This window comes from Pteronotus mesoamericanus, unplaced genomic scaffold (genome assembly GCF_021234165.1).
Source record: "Pteronotus mesoamericanus isolate MK-2021 breed Mesoamerican mustached bat unplaced genomic scaffold, CSHL_Meso_final contig_27, whole genome shotgun sequence".
NCBI classification, from domain to species: domain Eukaryota; kingdom Metazoa; phylum Chordata; class Mammalia; order Chiroptera; family Mormoopidae; genus Pteronotus; species Pteronotus mesoamericanus.
Genome location: NW_026555115.1, coordinates 5,343,470 through 5,355,583, shown reverse-complemented (window position 1 = coordinate 5,355,583; position 12,114 = coordinate 5,343,470).

The following is a 12,114-nucleotide window of genomic DNA, read 5'->3' as shown; positions in this document are numbered from 1 at the left end:
TTCCAGAAAGCTCATTTTGACTTTTGTGTAGAAGAAGAATGGATTGGGGAGGGATGCACATTTGTCCTGAGTATGATCACTGGCTGCTTCAGTTTGTTCATTGTACTGATATTAGTGAATTTATATGACCCTAAAAACAGTATTTTTGTTGTTGTGAATGAGAATTGGGAAAATGGAAGGCAGCCCCAATTTGTGGTGAGCCCTCAAGGAATACTGTATAGTTAAACATATGTTTGTTGAGGTCTGAGACCTGCTAGCCTTTCTATTTTATAACCCACAGATAACTGAGAATTTTTATCATCAGACAAATTCTTTTCCATCCATCTACTTATGTAAATAACAAAGAGGGCCCTTTTTTTTTTGTGAGTCATGAAGATTGTCCTGACAGAGAAAATAGCTACTTTTCAATGCTTTAGAAAAATGATAGGAGCTGATGGTAAATGAGAGGAAAATAAAGGCCATTTCCCATTTATTCCCTCCCTTTGGATCAGAAACTATTAAAATGTAAATCCAACCTTAAAACATCCAGTCAAGCAGAAAAGAGAAAACACAGGACAAAGGGTGAGATATAACTAGTGAGTTTGGGGAGGGGTGGAATGTGGTAGGGCACCATTTGCTGTCCCCAAGAAAAAATATTGCTTTCATCAAAGGAAGAAAAAATAAGTTCTCTGGTTTCCTATGTCTCGAGGCTGGGTTTAATTAAGGCAAGAAAGGGCAGAGAAAAGTGATAAATAAAACAAAACATAGATGTGTAAGAAACTGCCCTAGAGAAGTTAGAGGAGTGGGAGGCTAGAAATCATCATTACATGAGGGATGAGATATGTCAAGGACAGAAGATGTCATGTGGACAATATAATGAAGCACCATATGGGAGGAGATAGTAAAATCCAAACACCTTTTGTAATTGCAGAAATGAGATGCAGGGTGAATGCATGAGTACTGGTTCTTTTCTGTTTGACAAAATGGATCCTAGATGTCTTTATCTTTATCATTCTGGGGATGGAATAAGTGGTACCTGAAAGGTAATGTCCTTGGCCCAGGGCCACTTAAAAGTTTCACTGGAGATATGAAAGAGAAACACTAAGTGATAGATAGTTTGTGTGGTAAGGATCACATTTCATATGATCTTGGGAAAAGGGAAATATGGGCAGAAACATAACCAAAGGCAACAAGACTACCTGGAGTAAATGAGAAGCCAAGTTGTCAAACGCAGGAAGACAAACCCAGGTTTGTCACTTTTCGTATGGGTGGGTATGGACATGTTACAAGTTCATTCTCCTTCAGTTAGTCAATAAATAGAGCTAACCTGTATCTACCTCATTTTAGATATTATTAAAAGATTAAATAAATTAATATGTGTAAAGAATTTAAACAGTACCTGGCACACACACAAAAATGCAATATATATTATAACAAAACTATTATGATGAGGCCTATCTTTCCAAGTTATTGAAATGACTGGGGCACACAATTTGAGATAGTATAAAAATAAAAATATTATTGGGTAGCTCTGAGACAACTTGTAAAAGAGTTGAGAGTCAGGGGAGTGAAAAATCAACACAAGCATTTGATGGTGGATGGGAAAGATCTGGATCATAAATTGGAGACTGAGCCAGAGTCAAGGGTAGACTGGAGAAGGAACAGGATCAGTCTAAGCTGAGGGCAGTGTGTAAACCTTGTGTAGGCAGGGATCTGTCACTTTTGTTCATTGCTTATGAACCCAGTGTCTAGAACAGAGCCTAGTACATGGCTTACTCAGTATTTGTTGAGTAAATGACTCAAGTGTTGAGTGGTCATTGTAATGGAATAGAATTAGAATGGAGAACTGCTACAGTAGCAACATCAAAGGCCAAGGGAACTCCTTGAGTCAAGAGATGGGGTTCTCTTGGATACCCAGAATTAGAAAATCCTGACATTGAGAGAGTGGAAGAAAACTGAGAATTAAAACAGTAGAAAATAATACTTCTGAAGAAATGAAGATAATAACTTGAGTGTTCAGAATTATTGAGATAAGGAAGACTGAGGAACATCAATTCATGTCTTTCTGCTTCCTCTCTCCTGCCATTTCTTGTTTCCTTTACATCCCTTGTCTTTCATCTACCAATCTACCATGATATGAAGAAAGTGGTTACAACCAAATTTTTATCTCTTATATGAATGGAGCAGAGACACAATCAAGTGAGTTTAAGGAACAGTTGAAGGGTTTTTAGTTAGCTTCAAAGAAATTCTTAATAATAAGGGATGTTCAATTTTTTTTAGTCTTTTTAAAAATCTTATTTTTCCATTACAATTTATATTCAATAAAGTTTTGTATTAGTTTTAAATGTACAGTATAATGGTTAAACAATCATATACTTTACAAATTGTTCCCCCAACAATTCCAGTACCTACCTGACACCATACATAGTTATTACAATATTATGGACTATATTTCCTAAGCTGTAATTTACATCCCCAAGACTGTTTTGTGACCACTAATTTGCTCATTCTTTTTAGTTATTGAGGCAAGTGGGGAAAGAGTTCTGCCAGTAGCATAAATTCTCCATTTTCTAGAATGCTCTATGATCCCACATAAAAGACAATGAACAAGGAAAACTCACAAGGGGCCTCTGCCTGGGAGGATGTGGAAGAGAAGATTACCTTAAAGATTCAGGCTTGCAAAGTAGAACTGAGCAGTGGGAGGGAAGGGGAGGTAGTCTATAGAGAGCCATTCAAGGCAGATGGCAGCATTCTCTTATCAGCAGGTCAAAGAAGAGAAGACATGACTTCTTCACTTAGTTATGATTAGTTACTTTGAGATTTTAGTCTCTTTGGGAGATTGTGTAATGATGCGTAAGATGGTGGTGGTTGGTGGTGGTGGTCTGTGTGTAGATGTGAGTATGTGGGTCTACATGTATGCATATGTGTCTCTGTGCATATTTGTGTGTACACATGTGTAGATGAGAATGAAAAAGAGTGGTCAATATTTTCAAGTGTTGCTAATGTGCTTAGAGAGCCTCAGTATGGGTTTCCATGGAAACATGAAAGTCCGTCTCAAAAACAAATGGCAGGAAAAAGACACAGATAGTGACATTTAATATCTTTTTATAACATATCTATTTTTGTACATTTGTGAGGACAAGCAGGTTAAGAGAGTGATCAAAACTCTCAGAGATACTTTAATGGTTATTTCAATAAACTGGAGGACATTGGTCATTTGGCTTTTGTTTTATACAGTTTTCACACAATGCAAAGGTTATTTCCGAATTCTTTCTTTGATTTCTTATTTTACTTCAGCTTGTGTACCAACTGATTCTTGTTAAATATTTATGGACAAGATTAAAGACTTTATAAAACTTAGCAGCTGGCAGCTGTCCTCGCCTAAAGGATAAAGCAGAGAGTTTTCATTTTAATTGGATAACTATGTGACTGAAATATCTAACCCCCAAAGGAAACACAAGAATTAAAATATGTAAAGCAATTTTAAAAGAGAAAACCACCTTTTACAGTCTGTAGTCTTTATTTCCTTAGGTAGTTTTGTGTGAAGGTGACGTTATTGTGCTGTTTTTTATAGTTTCCTTGCATTGAAGACACATTTCATTGTTTCAGAATATTTCCTAATAAGATTCAAGCAGAGAATACACAATTTTGGTCCTTGCTGTGACACAAAATCACCCATCATGTTTCACTTCTAAGTACCTTTAACACAGCTGTCTCATGATCAAGTTATAAAATGACAGAATAAACTAAAACAATGAAGAGGGTGGAGAAAACTGCTAAACTAACTGACATTGAATGTAACAGGCAACAGTTGAAAAAGTGATTTTTCCATTTTCAATTCAATAACTGTCTGATTTTTTAATAGACATATTTGTTATTTTAATATTTTCAATTACAGTTTATATTCAGTGTTATTTTGTATTAGTTTCAGGTGTATAGCACAGTCATTAGAGAATCATATACTGTACCATATGTGGCACCATACACATTATTACAATACTATTGACTATATGAGCTATGCTATAATTTATATCTCTGTGACTATTCTGTAACTACCAATTTTTACTTCTTAATCCCTTCACCTTTTTCACCCAGCTCCTCGTAGCTTTTCCCCTCTGGCAACCATCAGTCTTTTCTCAGTATCTATGAGTATATTTCTGTTTTGTTTGTTTATTTATTTTGTTATTTAGATTCCACATATAAGTGAAATAATATGGTATTTGATTTCTCTGACTGACTTATTTCACTCAGCATAATACCCCCAGATCCATCCATGCTATTGCAAATGGTAAGTTATATCATTCTTTTTATGGCCAAATAATATTTCATTGTGAGCTTCTGATGTTGGTCTGAGAGACCCAGCTTATCCTGGATAAGTCACTTTCCCTATGTGCTTCCATAATATATGGGGTTTGAATAAGATCTTTCCTAAGATTTTTTTTTAAGGCTCAAGTGTCTAAGTCAGGGTTGGTAAGAAAAGGATCGTGAACCAAATCCTGTCCACTGCTTGTTTTTATATGGCTCTGTAAGCTAAGACTGATTTTTAAAAATATTTTTAAATGGTTTTTGGAAAAATCAAAAGAAGATTAACATTTTGTTAAATATGTGAAATCTATACGGAATTCAAATCTTGTGTCTATAAGTTTTTTTTCAACACAGCTAAGTTTGTTCATTTATGCACTGTCTCTGGCACTTTTCCCAGGACCATGACACATTTGAGTACTAGTGGCAGACTGTGAGGCCTACAAAGCCTAAAGTACTTACTTTCTGGTCCTGTTGCCAGCCTCTATCTACATGATTCTGAATCAATTGAAAAGAATCAGTCAAGTCATCTTTTTGTTGTTATTGTTTGTTTGAATGGTTATGTTCTTAATAGAACTGATTGTATTTAGACAAAATCTTTTTAAGTTTTTGTTCTGTTTTCTGAGGGAGAAAATGTGTCTTTCTTCAAACAAACCAGATAACTTATGGACATGTAGCAATTTCTCTGTGTTATTTTTCTTCTCTTAGCTTTACATGAGTAGAGTTAGCTGCACTCCTCCAGGATTGGGGTAAGTGGGTGAATGTGACTTATGCACCAAAGATTTCAACATTCCACTCCCCTTGATATCTGCCATGTTTACAAGTTTCAAACAAACATCCTGGGAAAAACTCTTGACAGGCTGAAGTGCAAGTTAAAATGCCTCAGTGTTGGGCATTTCCATGCATAGTTTATTTATTCCTTATGACAACCTCATTTCCAAGTCTGGGGCTTGGAGGGGTTAGACAGCAAGTTAAGTAGAGAAGAGTGGATTTGAGCCTAGTCAATTTCATATTTACAAGAACTTTCTTTTCCTAGTATAAGGAAGTCTACCAAAGAAACCAAAATAAGACCAGAAGACATACGTTTGGATCATAGCAAGGTCCAGAAACCTCTGTCAGTCTCTGAGTATGTCTCCCAGAGCCAGTGCTGGCAAAACACTCCCTAAACTTCTTCCAATCTTTGTGTTTAATGGTCAGAACTTTTCTTTATGGGATTCTATTTGCTTTTTCCCCCCTATGCTATCACTTCATGTTGTTAATGTGCCACCCATCTTTAAGTGCCGTCTCCTAGAATGCAGAGTGGAGCCAGGAGCCTTGATACCTTTGCTGGCCATTTATTCCCAATCACCACTTCTTCCATCCAGTCTGTGAGGAATCTTCCTTCCTGGGCAGATCCTTTCTTCCTCTAAGCCCCCATCTATACTTTTTTTAGACTCAACATTCTGCCACTCAACAGTCAGTTTGTAAGCTTCTTGAGGTCAGGAATTGTGTCTTAACCCTTGGTATTCCTGCAGTACAGAATACAGTGCCTTGTGAAGGCAGTGAACATTTGTTGAGAAGTATTACATCAAAAAATTTTCATTCTAGCCATTTATCTCAATACCTAATTAATTAATAAGAGAGTGGGGAAGGGAAGGAGAAAGAGAGGGAGAAAAACATCAATGTGAGAGAGAAACATCAACTGGTTGCCTCTCATATTTGCCTGACCATAAAAGCCATGACTGGAACCAAACCCACAGCCCAGGCATGTGCCCTGACTGGGAGTCAAACCCATGACTTTTTGCTTTGTGGGATGACACCCAACCAATTGAGCCACATCGATCAGGGATACCTCATTACCTATTTCCAGAATGCCTACTCTATATCGATAAGAGCATACTGAATGATGCAAGGCTATTTGTGCTTTCTTCAGCAGAAATGAAGCAGGCTTGACCTGAGATTTGACATGTAGGCACAGCAATTTTGAAAGAGATTCTTAAGTTCACTGGGAAGAAAGCTCCTTCTTCTGTGTTACCTATGCTATATACCAGAACACTCTGATTCTTCTTGCCAGAAATTATGGCAACTTTCAAATCCTGTTTTTTTCTTTTGTCTATAATCTACTTTATTTATTATATTCCCCTTTTATTGGGACATAATTGACATATAGCATTATATAAATTTAAGGTGTATAGCATAATGATTTTACTTACATGTATTGTAAAATGATTACCACATTAATTTTAGTTAACATCCATCATCTCATATAATATATAAAAAAAAGAAAATGTGTTTTCCCTTATGATGAAAACTCTTAGTATTTCACTCTTTTAATAACTGTCCGATATACCACACAGCAGTGTTAGTTACTATAGTCATCATGCTGTACTTACATCATTAGCAGTTATTTTATCTTATAACTGGAAGTTTGTATTTTTGACCACATTCATCCAATTCTCCTAGCCCACCATCCCCTGACTCTGGCATCCACCATTTAATTCTTTGTTTCTATGAGATTTTTAAAAAGATTCCACATATAAGTAAGGTTATACAGTATTTGTCTTTCTCTGACTTCTTTCACTTAGCACAGTGCCTCAATATCCATCCATGTTGTCACAAATAGCAAGATATCCTTCTATTTTATGGCTGAATAATATTTCATTGAGTCTATATATTACAACTTCTTTTTCCAAATCCAGATCTTGATGCTCATCTCAGTCTCCAGGGATGTGCCAAGAGATGGGGTCTAGTGGTGAAGAGTCCATGTTTGGGCATAGGTAGATTTGTGTCTCCAGTACCAGTTCTGACAGTTATAAGCTGTGCAACCTTGGACATTTACTTAAATCTCTGGATCTCAGTTTCTTAATTTGTAAGATAAGAGTACTAGTAACACTGACATGAGTGGGTTTTCTTAAGCATTAGCTGGCAAAATTCACCCAAAGCACTTATATGACAGCAATCAAACTAATGACATGAAGATAATAGGAGAGCTACACAACCCTGGTTGTTTCTGGTGCGAGGAGTGCTTGTCAACTCAACAGTAGACATTTTAATTTAGTCTGTAGAGGAGGGCTGGTCTAGGGGAGGGAAGAGATATAGGAGAAACTTTGAAAAGTCCTGTTTCCCTTCTCTGATCTCATCCCTCCCTACACCTACGTCTGCCCCTACATTGTGGGCAGTGGCATGGGAATACTCCATTGTTTCTTCAGCAAAGCCTATGCCATATTGGAGTGAGCCATGTTTTGACATTTATTTATAGCAATTGGGAATTGTTATTGACACAGCAGTGCTGGGTGAATGGACCGTGGGTTTCCATCCACCCATATGCATAGCACAGGGTGGGGCCAGGGTCTCTGCCAGTCCTAACCCCTGATCCCTACTCCTTGTGCAGGGTGAGCTGGGAGGTTGCGCTGGGGTTACCTGTCCTTTATATCCGCGTTCTAGACATAGAATAATAACGCAAAACATTTTGCACCTTTACTATGTGCCAGGCACTGTCCTACTTTATAAGTATTATCTCATTTAACTATTACAACCAGGCCTGTTTTAGAGGTTAAGAAACAGACATAGAAAATTTAAGTAATCTGCTCAATATTACATACATGGCAGACACAAGAATTAAACTCAAGTCATTGATACAAGAAGCCAAACCAATATAAGCCTGAGTGGCTTGGTGTTTTTCAGCTATTAAGAATTTGTTCTAAAATATTTGGCATAAAAATTTGAAGCCTTCAATGATATACTTTGACTCAAATGCTGTAGTTCAGATCACCACCAGCTTTGTTTTCTTAGGGAAAAAAATCCATTTGAAAAAGGATTATACTTGGAGTCATTTAAAAACTAATTTGATAGCTGTAATTGTCCTTTAGAAATAAATCCTTTCTCACTTTGTCTCCCAAAGCCTTTATTTCTGAGTGTGGGGTGGTGGAGGAGTGGGGAGTTGGAAGTGGGAAGTTGGATGAACTGAGAAAATAAGTGGATTTTCTCTGGTGTCTAATCCACTAATTATGCAGAACAAAATTGAATCATGCTTATAATTCAGCTTGTACTGTTTGCATTAAGAAATGCTGTTGGCAAGGCTGTGAACAGGAGAAGGGAGAAAGATGTTGCAAATTATTATTTTCTTTTTCTTTTCAAGCATTTATTTATTTATTTATTTATTTTTTAAATACATTTGTCTCTGCCTACCCCCCACCACTTTCCCTGCCCCCCCCCTTCCCTCTTGTCTCGGTTGATTTCTTTTCCTTTCAGTGTTGCTGGTCATATTTTCCTTGCATCTTTGTATTGTTGTTTAGGTTCTGCTTATAGGTGAGATCATATGGTATTTGTCTTTCGCCCCCTGGCTTATTTCGCTTAGCATAATGCTCTCCAGTTCCATCCATGCTGTTGCGAAGGTTGGTAGTTCTTTTTTTTCTTTCTGCTGCATAGTATTCCATTGTGTATATGTACCATAATTTTTTGATCCAATCATCTACTGATGGGCATTTAGGTTGCTTCCAACACTTGGCTATTGTAAATTGTGCTGCTATGAACATTGGGGTGCATAGGTTCTTTTGTATTGGCGTTTTGGGATTCTTAGGGTATAGTCCCAGCAGGGGAATCACTGGATCAACAGGCAGTTCCATTTTCAGCTTTTTGAGGAAATTCCACACCGTTTTCCACAGTGACTGCACCAGTCTGCATTCCCACCAACAGTGTACTAGGGTTCCCTTTTCTCCACAGCCTCGCCAGCACCTGCTGTTTGTTGATCTGTTTATGATGGCCACTCTGACCGGTGTGAGGTGGTACCTCATGGTGGGTTTGATCTGCATTTCTCTGATGCCTAGTGATGCTGAGCATCCTTTCAAATGCCTCTGGGCCCTCTGTATCTCCTCCTTAGAAAAGCATCTGCCCAGGTCCTTTGCACATTTTTTGATAGGATCATTTGTCTTCTTGGAGTGAGTTCTTTATATATCTTGGAGATCAAACCTCTATCTGATGTATCATTAGCGAATATATATTTTCCCATATGGTTGGCTCCCTTTTCATTTTGCTGATGTTTTCTTTTGCCATGCAGAAGCTTCTTATTTTGATGAGGTCCCACTTGTTTATTCTTTCCTTTAAGTCCCTTGCTTTAGGAGACATATTGGTGAAAAAATTGCTGCGTGGGATATCTGAGAATTTCCTGCCAATGTTCTCCTCTAGGACTTTGATGGTGTTGCAACTTATATTTAAGTCTTTTATCCATCTTGAGTTTATTTTTCTGCATTGTGTCAGCTGATGATCCATTTTCAATTTTTTGCATGTAGCCATCCAGCTCTCCCAACACCATTTGTTGAAGAGGCTGTTATTGCCCCATTTTATGCTTCTGCCCCCTTTGTCGAATATTAGATGTCCATAGAGACCTGGGCTTATTTCTGGGCTTTCTATTCTGTTCCACTGGTCTATGGGTCTGTTCTTGTGCCAGTACCAGATTGTTTTGAGTATAGTGGCTTTGTAGTAGAGTTTGATGTCCGGTATTGTGATCCCTCCTACTTTGTGTTTCTTTCACAAAATTGCTGAGCCTATTCGGGGTCCTTTATGGTTCCATATACATTTTTGAAATGTCTGTTCTATTTCTGTGAAATACGTCATTGGTATCTCAATAGGGATTCCGTTGAATCTATAAATTGCTTTGGGTAGTATGGACATTTTGAGGATATTAATTCTTCCAATCCATGAGCACGGTATATGCTTCCATTTATTTGTGTCTTCCTTAATTTCTTTTTTCAATGTTGTATAGTTTTCTGCATACAGGTCTTTTATGTCTTTGGTTAAATTTATGCCTAGGTACTTTATTTTTCTTGTTGCTATAACAAAAAGTATTTTTTCTCTGATTTCCTCTTCTTCTATTGCATTGCTGGTGTACAAAAACGCCTTTGATTTCTGAATGTTGACTTTGTATGCCGCTGTTTTGCCAAATTCACCTATTAAGTTGAGGACTTTTTTGGTAGAGTCTACAGGGTTCTCTATGTACACTATCATGTCATCTGCAAACAATGATAGCTTTACTTCCTCCTTTCCTATTTGGATGCCTTTTATCTCTTTCTCTTGTCTGACCGCTGTGGCTAGGACTTCCAATACGATGTTGAAAAGAAGTGGTGAGAGCGGACATCCTTGTCTTGTTCCCGATCTTAGTGGGAAAGCTTTCAGTTTTTGCCCTTTGAGGAAGATATTGGCTGTAGGTTTTTCATATATGGCCTTTATTACGTTGAGGAATGCCCCATTTATTCCCATTTTGCTGAGTGTTTTGATCATAAATGGGTGCTGTACCTTATCGAATGCTTTTTCTGCATCCATCGAGATGATCATGTGGTTTTTGTCTTTTCTTTTATTTATGTGATGTATCATGTTTACTGATTTGCGTATATTGAACCATCCCTGCATCCCTGGGATGAATCCTACTTGATCGTGGTGGATAATCTTTTTAATGTATTGCTGGATGCGGTTTGCTAATATTTTGTTGAGGATTTTAGCATCTATGTTCATCAGGAAATTGGCCTGTAGTTTTCTTTCTTTGTAGGGTCTTTATCTGGTTGTGGGATCAGGGTGATGCTGGCCTCATAGAAAGAGTCTGGGAGTCTCTCTCCTCTTGGAGTTTTTGGAATAGTCTGAGAAGGACAGGGGTTAGCACTTCCTTAAATGTTTTGTAAAATTCTCCTGTGAAACCGTCCGGCCCTGGGCTTTTGTGTGCCGGGAGTTTCTTGATTACTGCTTCAAGTTCCCCAGCTGTTATTGGTCTGTTCAAGCTTTCTGTTTCTTCCTCCTTCAGTGTGGAAAGATTATACTTTTCCAAAAATTTGTCCATTTCATCAAGATTTTCAAATTTCTTGGCATATAATTGTTCATAATAGTTTCTGATGATCATTTGTATTTCTGTGGTATTAGTTGTTATTTCTCCTCTTTCATTTCTGATATTATTAATTTGGGTCCTCTCCCTTTTTTCTTGATGAGTCTGCTTAAAGGCTTGTCAACTTTATGAATCTTTTCAAAGAACCAGCTTCTGGATTGGTTGATCCTCTGAATTGTTCTTTTTGTCTCTATGTCGTTCAGTTCTGCTCTAATCTTGACTATTTCCTTCCATCTACTTGCTCTGGGATTTATTTCTTGTTGTTTCTCCAGTTCTTGAAGTTGTAGTGTTAGGTCTTTTATTTGAAATGTTTCTATCTTTTTTAGGTAAGCCTCTTTCGCTATGAACTTGCCTCTCAGGACCACCTTTGCTGTGTCCCATAGGTTTTGGACTGTTGTGTGTTCATTTTCATTTGTTTCCAGAAATTTTTGATTTCTTCTCTTGTCTCATTATTGACTCATTCATTGTTTCATAGTGTACTGTTCAGTCTCCATGAGTTTGACAGTTTTTGAAGTTTCTCTTTGAGGTTGATTTCGAGTTTCAAGGCCTTGTGGTCCGAGAAAAAGTTTGGTATTATTTCAATTGTCCTGAATTTGCTGAGGCTTGCTTTGTGTCCTATCATGTGGTCTATCTTTGAAAAACTGCCATGAGCATTTGAAAAGAATGTGTATTTTTCTTCTTTGGGATGTAAGGTTCTATATATGTCAGTTAAGTCTCTTTGATTCAGTGTGTCATTCAGCACCACAATATGTTTATTAATGTTTTGTTTGGAAGATCTGTCCATTTTTGACAGTGGGTATTGAAATCCCCTACTATCAGTGTGTTGCTGTCTATATCTTTTTTGAAGTCATCCAACAATTTCCTTATAAACTTGGGGGCTCCTATATTGGGAGCATATAAGTTTACAATGTTGATGTCTTCTTGATAGATTCTTCCTTTAAGTGTTATAAAGTGCCCCTCTGGGTGTCTCTTTATGGCCTTTGTTT